Genomic DNA, 21,094 nt, shown 5'->3' on the forward strand with positions numbered 1-21,094 from the left:
AAAACACATAGCAATAAATATTATTGCCTTAGACTCTATCAATTTTCTAAATGTTCCCATGGAGACATGTGCTTTAATGCTTAAAATAATAATACCACACACTGTGTGTCTACTATACTATAACTGAAAGCTTTATAAATACCCACAAACTGTTCTTGTTGTCATTGTTATTTGAAAGGAAGAAAGAATCATAGTAGTTCCAAATTCATCTTTGAGCATTGAAGTAAGATTTAGATTTAAATAGATATGGAGAGTGAACAAGAGGGGCCTGGAGAGATGCTTCAGAGTTTCAGAGCAAACAGTACTCTTCCAGAAGTTATGGGTTTAACTCTCAGCACCCACATGGTAGCTCATAACCATCTATAACTTTAGAACCAGAAGATTTGACAACTCTGATTTCCAGGGACATCTACACATACACTTAACACACAAAAGTATGCATAATTCTAAACAACAAGAACAAATTTTTAAACAGAGATGCAAGTAAGTACCAAGTCCTAGGCAAGGAATAATCTTCCCTACTACCAACCGTTTTCCTTCTTATCTACTATGATTTGTGTGTTTATACTGTTATAATGGTGTTTTCTTTCAGTGAGGCAAGTACTGTCTCCCATTGACATCAGATCATAAATCTTTCCATTCCTTCAACTCTAGACGCCTTGAAAAAGTTAAGTACCTTGGGATCGCTTGTTTCAGTCAATTCGATAGTCAAAAAGAAGCACAGATCTTTAGAATATCTTTTCTCCTGCCAGGAGAATGAAAGCTTGGAATTCCACCTGGGATCCAATTAGAGTAAACACAATTAATTAAATAATTTCCAATATATAAGAAAGAACAGTAAACATAGAAAGTAGGAGGCAGAGAGAGAGAGAGGCAGAAAGAGAGAGAGACAGAGAGAGACAGAGAGACAGAGAGAGACAGAGAGAGACAGAGAGAGACAGAGACATAGAGACAAAGAGAGACAGAGAGAGACAGAGAGAGAGACATAGAGACAGAGACAGAGAGAGACAAAAAAGAGAGACACAGAGAGAAAAACAGAGAGATAGAGGAAGAGAGCAGAGGCAGAGTGAGAAGTGACATTATTATGGGATGTGTACTATAAAATAAAAATGCCAGCACATATCCCTTATGTAACATGTTTTAGCATTTTTTGTTTATTTTTAATTAGTATCTTTAGGTTACTAAATATTTGTAACAGTCATTGAGGAAAAACTATCTTTTATTAACTTGACACAAACTAGAGTCACTTGGGAGTAGGAAGCCCTAGGCAAGACCTGCTTTCATCAGATTGACAGGTGAGCACACCTGAGGGATAATTTCCTAATTAATGGTTTATGTTTGAAGACTTATCCCATAGTGGGCTATGCCACCTCTGGGCAGGTGATCATGGATTAAAAAAGAAAACAAACAGAGAAAGTCATGGAAAGGCATTATTCTACAATATCTGCTTCAGGCAGAAATTCCCTGCCTCCAGGTTTCTGTCCCAGTTTCTCTTAATGATGGGCAGTGTAGTCAAAATTCTACAGGCAACTGAATGAAATGGGGAGCCAGAGACGTGGTCGTCCCTAGGGAAGACAATACCAATTAGTTGTGCCATGTCAAGAAATCAGCACTAAAAACAAACATATTTCTAACATTATATGGTCTTGACAAGAATATATGGGCTAATATAAATACATATATGCATGTAATAGTAACTACTGAAAAAAAAGTCATGATTTTGAAGGAGAAAAGGAGCTATATATGGGGAAAGTTGGAGGGGGTAAGGGTAGGGAGAAATAATGTGATAAGATTACAATCTCAAAAGTAAACACTAAAAACAAGCAAAATAAATCCATTATCTCCCTCAGATTGTGCTTGTTCATGGTTTATTACAACAGATTGAAAGCTTGTTCTCAAGAAAGGTTTTCAGGTCAGATCTAGCTCAGGCTCTTGAGTCTGTAAAGAACATAGTGTCTACAACAAATGATGCTACAACACATATCAAGGACACATGGTTCTTTATCTTCATAGCAGCCTTATTTATAAAAGCCAGAAGCTGGAAAGAACCCAGATGCTCTTCAACATAGGAATGGATACAGAAAATGTGGTATATCTACACAATGGAATATTACTCAGCTATCAAAAACAATGACTTTATGAAATTTATAGGCAAATGGATGGAATTGGAAAATATCATCCTGAGTGAGGTAACCTAATCACAGAAAAACACACACTTATCATTGATAAGTGGATATTAGCCCAAATGCTTGAATTACCCTAGATGCACAGAACACATGAAACTGAAGAAGGATGACCAAAATGCGAATGCTTCACTCCTTCTTTAAAAGGGGAACAAGAATACTCTTTGGATGGAATAGGGAGGCAAAGTTTAGAACAGAGGCAGAAGGAGCACCCATTCAGAGCCTGCCCCACATGTGGCCCAAACTAGATAAGATGGATGAAGCAAAGAAGTATAGGCCGACAGGAACCGGATGTAGATCTCTCCTGAGAGACACAGCCAGAATACAGCAAATACAGAGGCGAATGTCAGCAGCAAACCGCTGAACTGAGAATGGGACCCCCGTTGAAGGAATCAGAGAAAGGACTGGAAGAGCTTGAAGGGGCTTGAGACCCCATATGAACAACAATGCCAATCAACCAGAGCTTCCAGGGACTAAGCCACTACCTAAAGACTATACATGGACTGACCCTGGGCTCCAACCTCATAGGTAGCAATGAATATCCTAGTAAGAGCACCAGTGGAAGGGGAAGCCCTTTGTCCTGCCAAGACTGAACCCCCAGTGAACATGATTGTTGGAGGGAGGATGGTAATGGGGTGAGGATGGGGAGGGGAAGCCCTGATAGAACGGGAGGGGAGGTTAGGGGGATGTTGGCCTGCAAACTGGGAAGGGGAATAACAATCGAAATGTAAATAAGAAATACTCATGTTAATAAAGATAAGATAAAATAAAATAAAATAAAAAGAGGAAACGACTCCCAAGAGCAGGCAAAGAGAAGTTATTGAAACTCCATGATTTCATGAAGTCCATGACTGTTCTTTTAGCGTCTGTGTCCTGTGCTCAGTTAGTTCTTTTTGTGAACATTTCTCCTGGAATGGAGGATTTTTTTTACAGGGAATATTTCCTTGATCTTTAATATGTTTGCATTTTGCAATGAGATTTTGGCCTGTGAACTTCATTGTTAGTTCTCTGGCTGATATGGACAGAGGAGGCTGGGGTAGAATACAGCATGTCATACAGATATAGTCATGTTGGTCTTAAGTTTGAATATGACTTAGGTAGGATGAAATCAACTTGATGGAGCAGCTGGGCTGACATATAGGAAAAGCATGGGAAGAGGAGGATGAGGCTGACTTACCCAGCTAGACCATAGTACCAAATAATTGAGATCTTGATGAACACAGTGGTTGGAAGCTGTATAGGGTCTAGAGATTGAAGATGGGTGTAGAGCATGTGGGACCATGTTGTATATAAGAACTTGCAAGATTGAATGAGATCACACCCCAGGAATCTCATGTGGACAAGATAACTACCTGTCTCTCTACCTGTTCTGAGACACATAACCATAGACACCCCAGTGAGGACCATAGACACTCAATCCTGTATCATAATACATCAAGTTCTTCTCTGGGCTAATGTGGTATATAAATATCCGTGAGCCTTTAGCCAATGACCTTGTCTTTCTGGGTATTCCTTGCCCACAATAAACCCTGGTTCAGAGTGATTAAAATGTTTATATATATATATATATAATTTTTATATATATATATACATATATATATATATCCACCACCAAATACACCAATATGAATAAGCACGGTCATCTTCTGAAAGCTGTTTCATTAAGTATCACCTTGGGAAGGCCTTCCACTAAAGAGTTGTGCCTAGGACTCACAGGAATAGCTTTCTCCTAACTATCCCCTTCAATACAGTCAGCCCTTTCTCCCAGTTGGACTGGGTTCTGGAAAACCCTGCCTTAACCTTACCTCTCCACCTGTTGTGAAGATGCCCTGAGGGGAAAGATTGAACCCAGATACCTAGTTACTGAATTCCTTTCCCAATAGTATACCAGTGGTATGGGTACCCAGAGAAGAGGTTCCCCTGCTTCTCAGGGGAGAAGCAGGACATAGTACAACAGATGGTCAGGTCTTGTCTTGGACATACCCTGGAGTTTGGGGTGGATAATGATAGCAGACTAGGTTGGGAACTGCATATGGAAACAATCTATCTGGGCAAATGTCCAATTGTTTATTGTGTTTGAATGGGAGGACCAGGTATACTTACTCTGTTAGAACTTTTTGATGGATGTTCTATATTTAATTTTAAAGAATCCTTTCTGCATGTTCATCAGGTTTTCACATAAGAAATTACATTTAAAATTTCAAAATTATTTATTGCATTACAATCATTAACTTATTCTTAAACAATACTGATAATGATTCTTATTTACCTCTATAAAAATCTTCTTCTAATGAATATAACTCTTCCTATGAAAAAAGCAGCTAACTTCTCCTTTACCTCTCTCTGTGATGTTCATAAAAGTTTTGATATTCTATATAACAGGTTTAATTCTGAGTTTAGTTTAAATTCTACTTAATTTAAATTTTATTTTGAAGTTCTGCTAATTAATGTTTTGAAAATTTTAATTATCTCATATTTTAGGAATATATATCTTCCTAAAAATGTGATTTTTCTTCATTTATTTCATAATCTCTTCCATGTAAAATTCTTCAGTCTTAAGATTATTTTAATGAGAAAACATGTCTATCTAATGACAAATTCTTTTAAGAAAGAAACATTTTGCCATTAACTTGAAATTTCTGATTTTATTATGCCTTAAGTTAATTGATGTTCACAACATTCATTGAAGCAGGCATTAGATTATATGCTATAATGACTGTTCACTAGGTTTTATAAATCTAGTATTGCAGAAGTTGTACTTGTTTAGTCACTAAAGCACAAGACAATGATCCATTGCTAACTACATGTTATTCAATTTTAATATGTCTATAATGAATCAATATTATAATGTATTATCTCCAGATATTTTTTAAATGTAGAAAAGACAGTGTATTGTTTTTGTGATGACTATTCTCTTTTCAAATGGATGTTTCTTAAACAAATATTGAGAAAGTATTAAAAGTTTGCAGCAATTTCTGACTTATACACACTGTATAGCACAACTATAAAATTTCACAATGAGTTAGTTTCAAAATTAGCATTTATCTATTCTGTACTGATTTGCTTTACAGTGGATAGGAAAGCAGTTTATTATTGTGTATTTGGAACATTACATGAGTTATATAGTTGAGACCATTAATATTAAAATGTTTTATGCCATTGCATATATTGTTTACAGGTGCCATGATTCTAATATTAGAAAATATACATTTATATTTTAATCATGAGGCCATAAAAGGCGATATGCAAATTCATGTTAATATAACATAAAAAACAATGGGGATTGGTTGGCATAAAAATAATTGTAACATTTAGAGAAAAGTACTTAAGTGAGTGTTAAATGCTTTGGCCATTAAATGTTATGAAAAAATAACTTTTATTTAAAAGTGAGACAAACAGTAGATATGATGAAACTGACAAAATGAATTAAAACATGTACAAATCCTAAATTTAGTGAAACAAGTACATAAATTCTATTACTACTCCTTTAAATTGCTACCAAATAAATGTCAAATGGAGGAAAAATTCAGAGAAAAATGGATGAGTCATTAGAAATATAAATTCCCAGAAGCAACAAAGACAAAAGTGGAAATTTGACTTTAACTCACAGAAGTGGATGAAAAGGAGGTCATAGGTCAATACTTACAAGAGGGCCTGGAACACGAAGTTAGTTTCACAACTGACCATCATCATTTAACGAAATCTAACTTTCTTCTTGATTTTTTGTGGCTAATTTAATAGAAAAATTAGCTATTTTCTTTGTTTTCTATTGGTTATTTTAGTTATTTACATTTCAAATGTTGTCCTCCTTCCCAGTTGGTCTCCCCTCTAGAAATCCCCCATCTCATTCCCTCTCCTTTTTGCCTTTTTGCCCATCCACTTTCCCACTCCTACCTCACTCCTTTAGCATCCCCCTATGCTGGGGCATAAAGCCTCCACAGAACTAAGGGTCTCCCCTTTCACTGATGCCACATAAGGCAATCAATCCTCTGCTACATATGTAGCTGGGGCCATGGACTCATCCATGTGTACTCTTTGGTTGGTGGTTTAGTCCCTGGGAGCCCTGGGTGCTCTGGTGAGTCTATATTGTTGTCCTTCCTATGGGATTGCAATGCCCTTCAGCTCCTTCAGTCCACCCCCTAACTCAACCATTTGTGTCCCCAGGCTCAGTCTGATGGTTGGCTGCAAGCATCTGCATCTTTATTAGTCAGGTGCTGGCACAGTCTCTCAATGGATATTTATATAGGACCCTGTCAGCAAGCACATCTTGGCATCAGTAATAGCGTCGGGGTTTGGTGTCTGCAGATATTTTTTTCATTAATTTGTTTCTTTGCCTTATATCCCAATCTAAGTTGCCCAGCCATTCTCTCTTCCCAGCTTTTCCTTTTCCCCTCCCTTCCCATACGCCCCCTTTCCTTTCTCCTCAGAGTGGGAGAGGTCTCCCATGTACATCATCCCATCTTTGCATATCAAGCTGTAGTAAGACTAGGTACATCTTCTATTCAGGCTAGACAAGGCTGACCAGTTAAGGGAAAGGTACCCCTAAGCAGGTAACAGAGTCAGAGACAGCCTCTGCTCCTGCAGTTTGAGGTTGCACATGAGGACTAAGCAGTATATTAATTACATATGTGTAAAGGGAATAGGTTCATCCCATGTATGCTCTCTGTTGCTTCTGTCTCTGTGCTTAAGTTAGTTGATTCTGTATGTCTTCTTGTGGTGTTATTTTCCTCTCTGGCTCTTCCTCCCCATCTTCCACAAGATTCCTCAAACCCTGCCTAGCATATATTTTCATAAGATGCTGAATGAAACCACTCAGATAACTGATACGTTATCATCCTGTCTGCAATTATAGAGGAATATTGTCAATAGTTTCAGGGGTGGCCTCTGTCTCATGTCATGGGACTCAAGTTTTGCTAACCTTAGTTTGGTCATTCCCTCACTTTCTGCTCCCTCTTTATTTTTGCACCTTTTGCAGGCAGAAAATATTGAGGGCTGAAGGTTTTATGGTTGGGTTGCTATGCACATCCCCTTGGTTGGATGTTGTGACTGGTTACAGGAGCTGACTATTTCACGTTCCATATCTCTTATTGCTGTAGCTAGGGTCACCATCACAGGTTCCTAGGGCTTCCCATTGTCCTAGATTTCTAGCTTGTTCCAGAGATACCCCTCCAAATCACAGATTCAAATTCTTTCTTCCAACTTTCTCTCCCACCATCCTCCCCACATTGCTCAGTCCTGTTAAATCCCCACTCCCTCTCCCGAACTCTTCTTCACTCCATCCCTTTCAGATGTCTATGTTAATTTCACTTCTCAGTGAGAATCATGCATCATAACTGAGACCCTATTTATTACTTAACTTCTTTGGAACTTTGGGTTGTAGAATGGTTATCCTGCATTTTACCACGAATACCCACTTATATGTGAGTACTTATCATGGTCTCTGGTCTAGGTTAACTCAGTCAGGATGATCTTTTCTAATTCTATCCACTTTCCTGAAAACTTCATGATGTCCTGTTTTTAATAGCTGAGTAACATTCTACTGGGAAATGTGCTAAATTTTCTTTATCCACTCAAATTGAGGGACATCTAGGTTGTTTCTAGTGTTGGGCTATTACAATAATCTGCGATAAGCACATTTGATTAAGTGTCCTGGTAGTATGGTAAAGCATCTTTTGAATATAGGTCCAGGAGTGATATAGCTGGGTCTTGAGGTATAAGTATTCGCAATTTTCTGAGAAACCACCAGATTAATTTCCAAAGTGGATATACAAATTTATATTCATACCACACAATGGGTATGTTCCACCTTTTCCACAGTCTTGGCAGCATGTACTGTTACTTGAGGTTTTTATCTTAGCAATTTTGTTAGGAGCAATATGGAATCTCAGAGTTGTTTTATGCATTTCCTAATGATGTTGAAGATTTCCTTATGTCTTTCTTGGCTATGAATGAACTTCTGGTGGTATCTCCATCCCTGATCTCAAGCTGTACTACAGAGCAACAGTAGTGTTGGGAGCGATGCCCTTAAAACCCTTCATTATTGATGTTAATAGTATAGTTAGAGTTAAGTATGACTGGGTTCATGGAAAATCCCCAGCCAGCTGCAGAAGACTAATGCAAATCTTGTGGTTAGGATGAATAATGATATGACAAAGTTGTGACCTTGCTGAGAAATACATCTGATGTCAGGATGCCCAATGATATGACCTGTAACCTTTCTGAGAAACCAACATCCTGTTGACTAATGATATGACAAACCTGTAATCTTTCTCAAAAAGGAACATCCTGTTGACATCAGCTGACCATAAGAGAGCTGTGTCCTTGCCCTGCGTAAATGTTTTCCACTTCACCTCCTCTCTCTGTTATCCCTGTTATGGTATAAATTCAAACTTGGGAAAAAATAAAATTGTTGCATCGATCAGACTCTTGTCTTGGAGTCCTTCTTCATGTCTTTTGTTCCCCCATTCTCTTCCAGGTACCCTGTGCAACCTGGTTGACTGTTCTGGTAGGACGGGACAGCTGGCCGGGGAACAGTAGTAAAAAGTGAATGGTATTGACATAAAAACCAGAATGGTTGAATAAGGGAATTGAATCAAAAACCCAAAGGTTACCCCCCATATACCTATACACACTGGATTTTTGACAAAGGCAAAGCTATACAATTGAAATAACAAAAGTATTTTCAATAAATTTTGCTGGTTTAACTGGATGTGTGTAAGCAGATCTAAATCCACCACCTTGCATAAAACTCAAGTCCAAGTGGATCAAATACTTCACTATAAAATCAAGTACACCAAATCCAATAAAAGAAAAAGTGAGTGATAGCCTTGAGTACATAGGCATGGGGAAAACTTACTGAACAGAATACCAATAACTCAGACACTGAGATCAACAATGAATAAATAGGACCTCATGAAACTGAAAAGCTTCTCTAAGGCAAAGGACAGTCCTACAGAATGGGAAAGGGAAAGGATATTACCCAATCCTTCATCCAACAGAGGGCTGATTTCCAAAACTTATAAAGAACATAAAAAATTAGACAGCAACAAATCAGACAAGCTAATTTAAAAGTGTGGTACAGATCTAAACAGAATTCCTGACAGTAGAACTTATCTTTCAAAAACCTTATAAAGCTAGTGACATTAAGATACTAGTTTTCAAAGAAATGTAAAAAAACATTTATATTAGTACACAATACTTCAATTTTAAATTTGTGGAGTACTTCAAATGTTATTATTTGGGGCCTCATCTCAGCTGGTGTATGCTGCCTGATTGATGGCCCAGTATCTGAGAGATCTTGTGGGGGTGGGTACAGGTTAGTTGAGACTGCTGGTCTCCCTACAGGGTCACTGTCCTCCTCAGCTTCTTCTAGCTTTTCCCTAATTCAACCACAGAAGTCAGCAGCTTCTGTCCATTGGTTGGGTGTAAATATCTGCATCTGACTCTTTCAGCTGCTTGTTGGGTCTTTCTAAGGGCAGTCATGATAACCCTTTTTGTGAATGCCCCATTGCCTCAGTAGAGGTGTCAGGCCTTGGGGCCTCCCCTTGAGCTGGATCCCAATTTGGGCCTGTCCCTGAATCTCCTTTTACTCAGGCTTGTCTCCATTTTTCCCTGCAGGAACAATTATGGGTCAGTGGCTTTTTGTTTGTTTGTTTTGATTTTTTTACTAGATATATTTCTTTACTTACATTTCAAATGTTATTCCCTTTCTTGCTTTCCTATCCAAAAGCCTTTCTCCCCTCCACCTCCCCCATACAGGTATTCCCCACATTCATCCCCTTACTACCCCCCCATATTCCCCTGCACTAACCTTGGCAGGACCTGTGAGCTGGCAATCCTATCCCTCGCATGGTGCCCTGTCTTTCTACTGGAGGTGGGCTCTACCAGTTCTCTCTCCCCACTGTTAAGGCATTTCTTCTGTGGTCCCTCCCTTTGAGTACTGAGAGTCTCTCATTTCCTGGGTCTCTGTTACATTCTCAGGGCTTCAGCCCTGTCACATACACACACTAATACCTGTTCATGCTTCCCTTTTCCCCTCCGTGTTCCCTTTCCCACCAGATCCCTCACTCACTTTCCTGTCCTGTGACTGCTTTCCACCCTGCTCTGATTCTATGAGCTTGCTGTGCTCCCTCACCCACCCACACACTCCCTCCCACCTCCTGCCCTGACATTCCTCTAGGGTATTTGTTTGAATTCTAGAGAATTTTGAGATTTATACTTTGGTAGATTTACCTAAGAAGGTGTGTGTGTGTGTGTGTGTGTGTGTGTGTGTGTGTGTGTGTGTGTGTGTGTGTGTGCGTGCATGCATGCATGACAGCATGTGTGGTATGTTTTATCATGGGGAGAGGAGAGAAAAGTAATTTTTCTCCTGGATGTATTTATGTATTTATATTTCTTAATATATCTGTGGATAAGATGACATATTATATATGAGATCTTCTTTATTACATGAATTTCATTTTGGTTTTAATAAACAAATTTCTGTTAGAAACTCTCTTTGGAAACAAAAGAATATTCCAACAGGAATATTTTGACCACTTTTTCAGTACTACTGCCTGATTCTAGTAGAAAAATATATCAGTTCTGTTTGTTATTCATGTGTACTTTGCTTCTGGAAGGGCAAAGATGAAGTATTGACCTTGATTTCTTTTTTCCTGCCCATTGTTTATCTTACTTCTGTTTATAGACAAAGATAATCACTTTGCAAATTGGCCTTTAACTAGCCAAAGGCAAGGCCAGAGATAAAAGAGAATTAAATCCTTCTGATTCTTGCTCTGATCCACTTCATTAGCAGAGAGCCTCATGGCCTCTTGAACTCAAGGTTCCACTGTGATCCATTATATTGTGTCTGTTTTGATTTTCTGTTGTGGAGATGTGGCTGCTTAAGAGTTTTTTTGGTGTCTCTGACCCAGGAGAACTTTGGATAAGCGTTAATGGTGCCAGTCCACCATGTGCTCTGACAAGAGATAGGGAGGGATTATACATTTATTAATAAATAATTGGGATGCTTCCTAGAAAAAGTTTATTCAGAGGGCAAGTAAACACCTGTAATAAATAGAACTTTGCAGCACAATCAAACAAACGGTGCATTCTAGCCTCAGAAATTTCATCTTGCAGTTTGGTAAAAGAGGGATCCCTTGGGCATAATTTGCCCAAAATAATTTTGTGTAAAGCAAAATTGCTTAATAATGTTATTGTGTAACATGTTTTTTAAATTTCAACAACTTAAATACACTAGGGTCTTTTCAGCCAATGTATTTAGGATTTTATTGCTAAAGAAATTTTATTTAAGTAACCCAATATCCAATCTACCATGCAAAATTTGTCATTTTACATTAAAAACTTGAATAAGTAACAGAGCATGGAAGCATATCTAATAGCCTACGGATTTTGGCCAGGTCAACTTTATGTTACAGATAAATAAAATAAAAAGTAACATTTTAGAGATAAAGCACTGTAATAATAAACTGTAAAATACAGGGGACTGATCGGACACTGGAATATAAGTAGCTGAATTACACATCAGTACAAACTACAGAGTACACTCCATAAGGCTTTACATAAATATGAAGAATTGGCCTCTTACATGGAATTTTACAGAGCTTCTGCTTTCTGTAATTACAGAATTTTGAGTGCTGTCATGACATTCCTCATTGAAACCCTCTACCAATAAGCTTATGCCCTGTAGCATGAGATTTCAATTATTTCTGTCAGTGTTTGAACACACACTAAATATACTAAACAGAGTAAATGTGTACATGGTTTTCAATAGAAAAACAAATAGTATCAAGATCTAAATACAAGCATCATTGAAGATGTTTTTAATGAATCTTAAGTAGCACAGAGAAACCATCAAACATAAAACAGGGTCAAGACCATGTTGGTTGAAGCAATTTTGCTCAATGCTTCTATCTAGATATGTCCATATGCACACAGGATAGCATTAAAAACAAAATAATTATGGGGAAGAATTTGTGGGGTGTTTTTAGTACAGTCTCAGTCTCATTTTTGTTAGAATATTGTAATAATTTCAGGGATGCATGCACACATTGCCTTTTATATCAAGTTTGACCATCTCAAATCTCTTCCTACTTTCCTAAAGTGTAATTACACACTTTATCTATGCAACTGATGTGATGTATTCTGAAGAATAATGGTGATTTCCTGCTCCACATTGCATAATCTAGCATTACAGCTAAACCAACTTTACTTAGATCATTTTAAATTCTATTAATAAAAATTTATAAAGAAATATCTGAGATGCTTTTTCTGTAACCTAATTATACCTTTCAAATCCTACTGCTTTCTTCGGTATGAATATTTTCCTCTTGGGAAGCTAAAACTTTGTTGTTGTCCTGTTCTGCATTGAAGATGCAATATTTCTACAAATAAAAGTCAGTTCTTAGCATACCATTATATTTATATATAGAAATATAAAATCAACTAAACAAAAATCAATTCTTGATGTTTATATTTTTATGTAATGGACTTTAAAACCAAAGAGAGAAAAAATATAACAATGTAACAAAATCTATGTGTTTCTAAACATTTAAAAATGATTTTCATTGGGATCTCTTTTGTTTTATTTAAAAAGTCATTAAATATATACATAGATAAGAGTTTATCATTTTTCTGCTTCTCTCTCAGGTCCACAATCATATGTCCCTACTTGCATGCTGAGAAGGATATATTGAGTATTAGTAGTAATATGGTGCACCTCTGAATAATATTCCTTTAACTACATTAGTCATGGAAGCTAAACTGTATATGGATCTAGTCAGCATCTTAGATTACATGTGTGCCTTATGAAATCTTAGGCTGAAAGAAATTGGAAATTGGAATATCACTCTGAGAGAAAAATTGCTGATATTTTCAGCCATTAAAGACTAGGAAAGGATGGTGGCACCTACAGTTTAAGAATTGTAAATAATCACGATGGCACAGTAAATTCTTTAAAAAATTCCTCCACTGACTGGTTTTAGAAAATAACACCACGCAATAGAATTATATTGTTATTTCCTATATTAACTCTCCAACCATTTGTTTCCTAAAACTAGTGAAGGTCTAAATGATTTTGGTTTCATTAGATTTCCCTCACTGTCTATCAGTATTTAATAATGAATATTTAAATATAAATCAGTGCAGAAAATTTCTTGGATTCTAGACAGGATCCTGTGTTCTTTTGAGGTGCAATTGCAAAAAGGCATAACATTTTCCAGTTGTGATTTAAATATCCAGTTCTTAGGAACATTTCTCTGTGTCCTCTTGTGCACGAAATAACATAACTCAGTGTCAAAGAAAATGTGATACAAACCTGAAAATAGGTTATTAAGTATAGTTCCAAGAAATACTTTTCTTCCACATCTTTTCTTTTTCACTTCTTTTATAAAATATGTTAAATAGTGTATGTAAGTTATGAATTTATTGCATCTAACAATTTGTAGAATAAATTCACAAGAGTTGTTTTCTCTTAGATGGAATAATTACTGCCTATTCAAAAAGTGGATACTCCTATTTGTTGACCTCGCTTCTTTTCATAATTTGAATTCCTGGTAAAACAAGTGCATTTCACTGCCACACTGAAAACCTCTCCTACTGGAAAATGAGTTTCTTGGTCTATCAGTTGTATTATTTACTATCCGTAGCAGTTAATGAGGCACTGGGTAAATATGAAATAAGAGAAACTTCAAAACTAGCAGTAACACCACCACCAACAGCAATAGCAGCAACAAGAACAAAATACATCTATATCCAGATGATTGTCTATTCTAGTATGGGAAATTCTACTCATTGCCTGTTAGAATATGCTCAGTATAATAAGCCCACCATAAGTAACCAATCAGTTGTATGCAAATTCTATATTAAGAATTTTGTTGTGCTTTTGGCATAATTTAGAAACGTTATGGATTTTTGTGATCACTCACCAGTGCTTTAACAATGCATTTATGGTCTTGTCTATCAGGGAATGTTATTGTACATTTTGATTATGTAGCCTATCCTAACTTTATTATCTTCTGTTTTTTCTTTAATCTTTCTTACTAAGCAAGGACAATTAGGGCATTCACCAATATTTAATTTAAAGCCCTCTTGCACATTCTTGGTTTGGTCAATAAATCAAGCGAAAATATTGGTCATATTTTAAGTCTAATACAACAAGTAAAGAATACTCATAATGACAATTGCACTGATAAATACATAATAATGTTATTTTTTGCTTTCTATTCTATTATTCTTAAAAATACATCCACACAAATAATCAGAATTTTGTTGGTATAAATTATTTACAAGTATTTTATTTTCCCTACTACTCTATTATCCCCTTTAGAACACCAATAAAATACATAAATATATTTGTATGACATTGTACGTTTGCAATGCCAAGTGGGATTCTTATACCATTCTTAAACTAAGAGAGGTCTATTAATCTATTCAACAAGCTTTAAGCACAACAACTGAGAAGCAATTCCTTACCCTCTATGCTATATTAGCTATTTCCCAGCCATACAACCCTAGTTACATGCATCTATTCTCTTCTTGGCACACTCTGCTTTAGCTGTCAGTCCTCATGAAGAACCCCCTGGGTGGCTCTTCCTCATCCCCAACCTCATGGCAACCATCTTCTTCATTATCCACCTTATGGCCATTTCTTTGATTGGACCCTCACCTGCCTTGTGGCAAACTCTTTCTCCTCTCCAAATCTCCACAGGACTCCTGACTGGGATCAGAAGTCCAGCCTTTCTATCTCCTCTGCCCAGTCATTTGCTCTTAAGCCTTTTATTAACCAATCACAGATAATTGGGTAGTATTATTTATATCACGTTGATTCAGGAGATTCCTCGAGATTCATGATAATGCCTGTGTCTGGACTGTAACTAGATCTCAGGGCACAGAGATCAGCATTTGAATAAAAAGTGCACAAGACCAATCCCCAACAGTATACTCTAAAGTTCAAGGGTTATAAATTTGACTGACAATATAGTTGTTGTACAATAGTGTAATTGTTGATTTATGATGGTGCAGGCCTCTTTAAATATCTAGTGCTGTTGATTTAGGGACTACTTTATGAAAGAAAGGGCTGAGTACTTGTGGTAGTTTGAAGAGGTATGGACTCTTTACACTCATGTGTTTGAATACTTGCACTATGGGGAGTGGCAATGTTAGAAGATTGTCCTTGTTGGTTGCAGGCTTTGAGGTTTTCTATGCTCATGCTCTTCCAGGCATAGAATTCCAGTCTCTTCCTGGCTGCCTTTGGTTCTAGATGTAGAGGTCTTGGCTCCTCCAGCAATATGTTATCCTGAAGGCTGCCATGCTGATAATAAGCTGAACCACTGAAACTAAGCAGGCCTAATTAAAGATTTTCTTTTGTAATAGTTGCCTTAATCATGGTGTTTCCTTACAGCAATAGAAACAGTAACTAAGACTATACTTCTTGATCTGTCTCATCCTTTCTATTTTGGCACAGAGTGATGAAGCTAGAAGGGACTTGACAGATTTTGTTTTGTTCTTCCAGCTTCCAAATACAGAAACTAATATTATTCTTCTTCACAAAACAGTATTTCAGATTTTCTGTTGTAGCAGACATAGCGGTATATCTAATAAAATGGTTTCTTTTATCCTGCACTAGTGCAGGCACCATAAGGCCACATGGCGTCTGTGGGATATTTTCATCGCAGTCAACAAAGCATCCCACCCACTAAGCTCCATCCTATATCACACTGCCGATGGCTACTCTCTGAGCCCAGCAACGATCTCTCTACCTATCTAGTTCCCAAGGCAGGTTTCCACCATGCCAGACATAAACATCCCAATTCTCTGGTGGCCTAGTATGTCCTGCCACCACATACTCTCTTGAACTCAATTAAATCACCCCATGAACAAACACATAGCACAGCAACCTCTGATCCAATTGATAAGATAAAATTGCCCACCTAGATACGATATAGTTTGCTCATCAAGACACACAAATCCTGTACACATCCACCCCTTAAGAATATTCATAACAACCTGTATCTATGTAAGGATGCATGGCAAATATCATTAACGTCTGTTTCCATGTTGCTTCCCCCACAACTCTCTCCTCATCTAGGTCTCTTCTCCTCTGTAAAACTTTCCTACCGCCCATACTTCCTTCTTGTCCAATGACAATCATTCTATCCTGAACCTGCATTCACCTGCATAATGACATCAACCTACAAGCAGACAAAATAGATAGCCCGATTGGTTAAAGAACCTGAAATTGTATCCAAGGTATTCAGGATATGCAGTTGGGTCAATCTTAGTTTACAAAGACCCACTTCTATTTGTTTGTATATAACTCATATAAGTGCTATGGAGAAACTACAAATAAAATCCATATATGTGAATTGCCACAAAATTTGGTCTCAACAGTGATTATTTTACAATAGCCACTCTGCTCATGGAAGAGAAGACATTTTTGGACAAGATTATGTAATAAGTAGGGTGGTTTTATACTTTTGTTTGAGTATAATAGCCCTTATTTTAGAATACTTTCTATTCTAGGCAACAAGAACAGTGATGCCTCAGTCTTATATTTTTCTTCTCCATTTTGATCTTATGTCCCAGCAGCCATTTCACCCACTGAAATATTGATTTCACGTTCCATGGAAATGGATGAGAATGTTTATGTCAATGTTTGTGCCTGAAGACTTTAGGACCTCGTAGCTAAAAGACCCACATTTTATAATCCCAGGTCTTTTGTAATAGACTCGTCATGGTTATTTTTTACTGCTGTAACAAAACACCATAACCACAGTGGCTTGTAAAAGGAAGTATTTTATAAGGGTTTGTGGTTAGCATCCAGAGGGTTAGCATCCATGACTATCACAGAAAGCATGGTTCCAGTGCTAGAGCAGTACTGGATTGCTCACATCTGATCTACAAGTGTGAAGCTAGAAAGATACCTGAGAATGACATCGGTTTTTGAATCCTTAAAGCCTATTCCCAGGGAGCATCTCCACCAATAAGGCCACGCCTGTCCATCCTTTCCAAGCATTTCCACTATTTGGGAACCAAGAAATTGTACACAAAAACATAAGGAAACCATTTCTACTCAAACACCCAAAACTGGAAAAATCAGATGAAATTTTACTTAAAAGCAATCAGCAAAAGGGGGGAAATGTTTCTTTTTTTCTTCCATTTTTATTAAATTGGGTATTTCTTATTTGCTTTTCAAATGTTATTCCCTTTCCTGGTTTCTAGGCCATCATCCCCCTCCCCCTCCCCCTCCCCTTTTATATGGATGGTCCCCTCCCCATCCTCCTCCCATTACCGCCCTCCCCCCCAACAATCCCGTACACTGGGGGGATCCAGCCTTGGCAGGACCCAGGGCTTCCCCTTCCACTGGTGCCCTTACTAGGCTATTGATTGCTACATATGCAGTTGGAGCCCAGGGTCAGTCCATGTATAGTCTTTGGGTAGTGGCTTAGTCCCTGGAAGCTCTGGTTGGTTGGCATTGTTGTTCTTATGCGGTCTCAAGCCCCTCCAGCTTACTACAAATGTAAACCATTATCTTTAGGTTTTAGAAACTCATGTTTCTATTAGTATCTTTAATAAGATAGTGCAGAAAAAGAAAGCATTTAGTTTCTTAAGAAATATGCATAAATCCTATAGATCTATGAAGAACTTTGCTGAATGACAGATTTTCATATTTTAGCAAATAAGTGTTTCTGTGCTTTGTGTCCCACTTCCAACTGCAGAGCTGCACCTGTTCATCCCCTCAATGAGTTTTGTAGATGCCCCAAATCCAGGCTCTAGTACAGCCAACACCTGGCAATGGGACAATAGTGACACGGAACAGTAGCACTCATTATCTAGATTACGGTGCTTCCTCTTTCCCCTTTTACCGACATATGATGCAATGCCCTCTTTTGACATGTAACTGCAGTGACTTGCTTTTTTATGGGCTATGCTATCACAAAGGAAACAATGAATTCTCCAAGGTAAAATATGGGTTTAAACTCCTAAAGTGAAGCTTTTGATCTTTAAAATGAAATTTCAAGTTATTATGCACTTATTACGATGAAATTCCACCTCGATTGAAGAGCACCTTTGTGCTATCGATGAAAAGAAAATCACATTATTGCCTCGAAGAGGATAAAAGGTAGTAAATTCTGGGACCCGATTTGAATGACTGTGTTCTAGCAACAGGGATTTAGGTTCCTTCTAATACCATGTGTCAATGTGGAAAGAGTTTCATTCAGTTTTAATAATAACAAATAAGAACATCAGGAATGACTTTCCAAACACAATGGAGTGAACATTCAGTAGGTAGGCTGAAGCAAAGTGGAGGTCCTGTTACAGGCCACAGAAAATACCTGATGGCCTTTTTAGCTCATTGTTTTCTGGAAACTAGTGTTCTAATTGTAAATTCCAAACTGTGTATCTAATGGTCACAAAGATGTTAGGTAAGTAATAGAAGTATAATAAATGACAAATTCGTGGGATGAAGTTACTCTAAATTAATCAACCTGCAGAACTGCAATAATTCCAATTTGTTACTCACCCCTGCAGGACATGTATTGGAAGGTGCATCTTCTTTTCAGTAGGAATGTGCTACATACAATCATGTCTTAGTTCTCTGCTATATGATATGAGTCCAGTTGGATGTTTATGCTACGATAAAAATTTGAAGTGCTCTGTTGAACTCCTGAAAAAAGCATCTTTAAGTAGTAAGTCTGAAAGGACTGTGCAGAGGAAGGAGTTAATTCACAGTGAGCTAGCAATATGGACCCTGAACTATGAACCAAAAGGGAGTTCTAGGATCTCCTACTTTTGTACAAAGAAGACATATTTTGTAACCTGTTATTAGCCAGTCACCATGGTGGCTGCCCCATAGAAATAAACACAGCATCTCTTTCGCTATTTCTTCACTGCATGGAGAGAGCTGGGATATCATGACAAATAGCAAACATTCTTGGATCTTAAACTTTATATTTTGTCATTAATAGTTTAGTCATTTTCTTATGATACAGTAGACTGCTATCTTCAACCACCAGGAAAACTGGAAAGTTCTCACTATCATGTAAGGAAAAAACATTTGTGCAGCTTCTCCAGTTCTTGATATTAAAATTATTAAAACTGCCACAGAGCAGATTCTCTTACCTAAACAATGAATGTTGAGGCTTTTAGTAATAGCTGTGCCTGAAGCCTCATACGTGGCACTTCTATAGCTCAATTCTGACTCTGCATCAGCAATTTCTCCATGTCTAGCCAATACCCAGTCAGTTCTTAAGAACGTGTCTGTCACCATTGGGTGGCTCTCCTTATTATTGTATCAGTTTTCTGCTTTTCAGACCTTTGCTACTTTTTGAACTATTCTTGATTCCTTAACCATTTATAGTCATTCTATAGTATACATATATGTATATAGCGATTTACTGTATGATGTGTGATTTGTTAATTATTAAGAATTGTATAAGAGAGTCAGTGTTTACCTTGCCAGGAATAACAAGAAAAGTGATACATGTCAGATTAATACTAATTAAATCACCCTACCTACCTTGTTAATATGTTGATATTCAATATATTCTGACATTGTGGCGAGATATAAATGTCTTTCTTTTGCTTCTAACATACCGCAATCATGCCACAGCTCACTTGTTTTAACTTTAAGTCTTAATTGAATTTTTAAGGAAAATGACTAGATTCTAGATATCTAGAATTTGCCACGGATCTCCAAAATAACAGTTAGATCCACAAGCGCTAGTGAAATACGGAGAACACATTTACAGTGGTAAAGTAAGTAAGTAAGTACAGTAGTAAGAAGAACAAAGTGTCCAGTGATCCCAAGTCCGTCTCTGAGGTAAAAGCATAAGCTTTGGCAGGGATAAAACACACATAATTGAGAAGCCTTGGTCAAGGAGTGGTTTGCTACATTGCTCATCCCTTTGAAAAGTGCTTTTCTTTCATAAAGTCTTTATTATTATCACTGTCTGATACTTGTTTAATATGGTTTGATTTTTTGGTAATTATTTGGCAATTGATACCTCATAAGTTGAGGGGATCAAGGTAGATTTCAAAAGATCTTTATGGGGGCTTGCTTACCTTCATGAATAATCAACCTTTACTGAGGGTCTGCCTCTTTTGAAAGGTTCTGCTATTCCTAGAATCCAAGGTTACTCTATGTTTAGAGCAATGGCTTAACATTGTACTTGGAAGAAAGCTGAAGTATATTTGAAAGGCAATACTATAGATTTCTGCTTATAGAAATAGAAGAACTTTTAAGTTCTTTTAAAGTTAAGAATAATTGATTTTCCTTAAAATTTTTTCATTATATGTACCTTGACTAAAATGTTTTAGAATTAACAAATATTTCTTATTCATTCATTCATTCATTCATTCATTCACTCACTCATTCACCCATTCATTCATTCATTCACTTTACATCCTAATCATTGCCCTTCCCCCAAACGAGCTCCTGTTTACACAATTCTTTCCCCTATTCTTCCTCTAAGAAGGTGGAGGGCTCTCTGGGTATCCCCCAACCCTGGAACATCAAGTCTCTGGATGGGTAGGCCTATCCTCTCCCACTGAGGCCAGAAAAGGCAACCTGGTTAGGAGAACAGATTCAACAGACAGGCAACAACAACTCCAGGTTTTGGGGCACCCACATGAAGACTGAGCTTCACATCTGCTACGTATGCATGAGGATCCTAGGCGCAGCTTGTGTACACTCTTTGGTTAGTGATTTAGTCTCTGAGAACCCCCTAGTGTACAGGTTAATTGACTTTGTTGATTTTTCCATGGAGTTCCTTTTTTCCTTTGGGTCCCTCGATCTTTCCCTCAGTTCTTCCATAAGACTCCTGAGCTATATCTAATTTTTTGCTGTGGGCCTCTGCATCTGCTTCAGTCAGCTTCTGGGTGGAGCCTCTCAGAGGGCAGTTATGCTAGGC

The 21,094-nt window shown here is 37.5% G+C and overlaps 1 protein-coding gene across 7 annotated transcripts in view; it reads left to right on the plus strand.

Annotated features, from left to right (window-relative positions):
• Fstl5 (follistatin-like 5) overlaps positions 1-21,094 on the plus strand; it is a 668,565-nt gene that overhangs the window by 70,497 nt on the left and 576,974 nt on the right. The window lies entirely within an intron of this gene.

This window comes from Rattus norvegicus, chromosome 2 (genome assembly GCF_036323735.1).
Source record: "Rattus norvegicus strain BN/NHsdMcwi chromosome 2, GRCr8, whole genome shotgun sequence".
NCBI classification, from domain to species: Eukaryota; Metazoa; Chordata; class Mammalia; order Rodentia; family Muridae; genus Rattus; species Rattus norvegicus.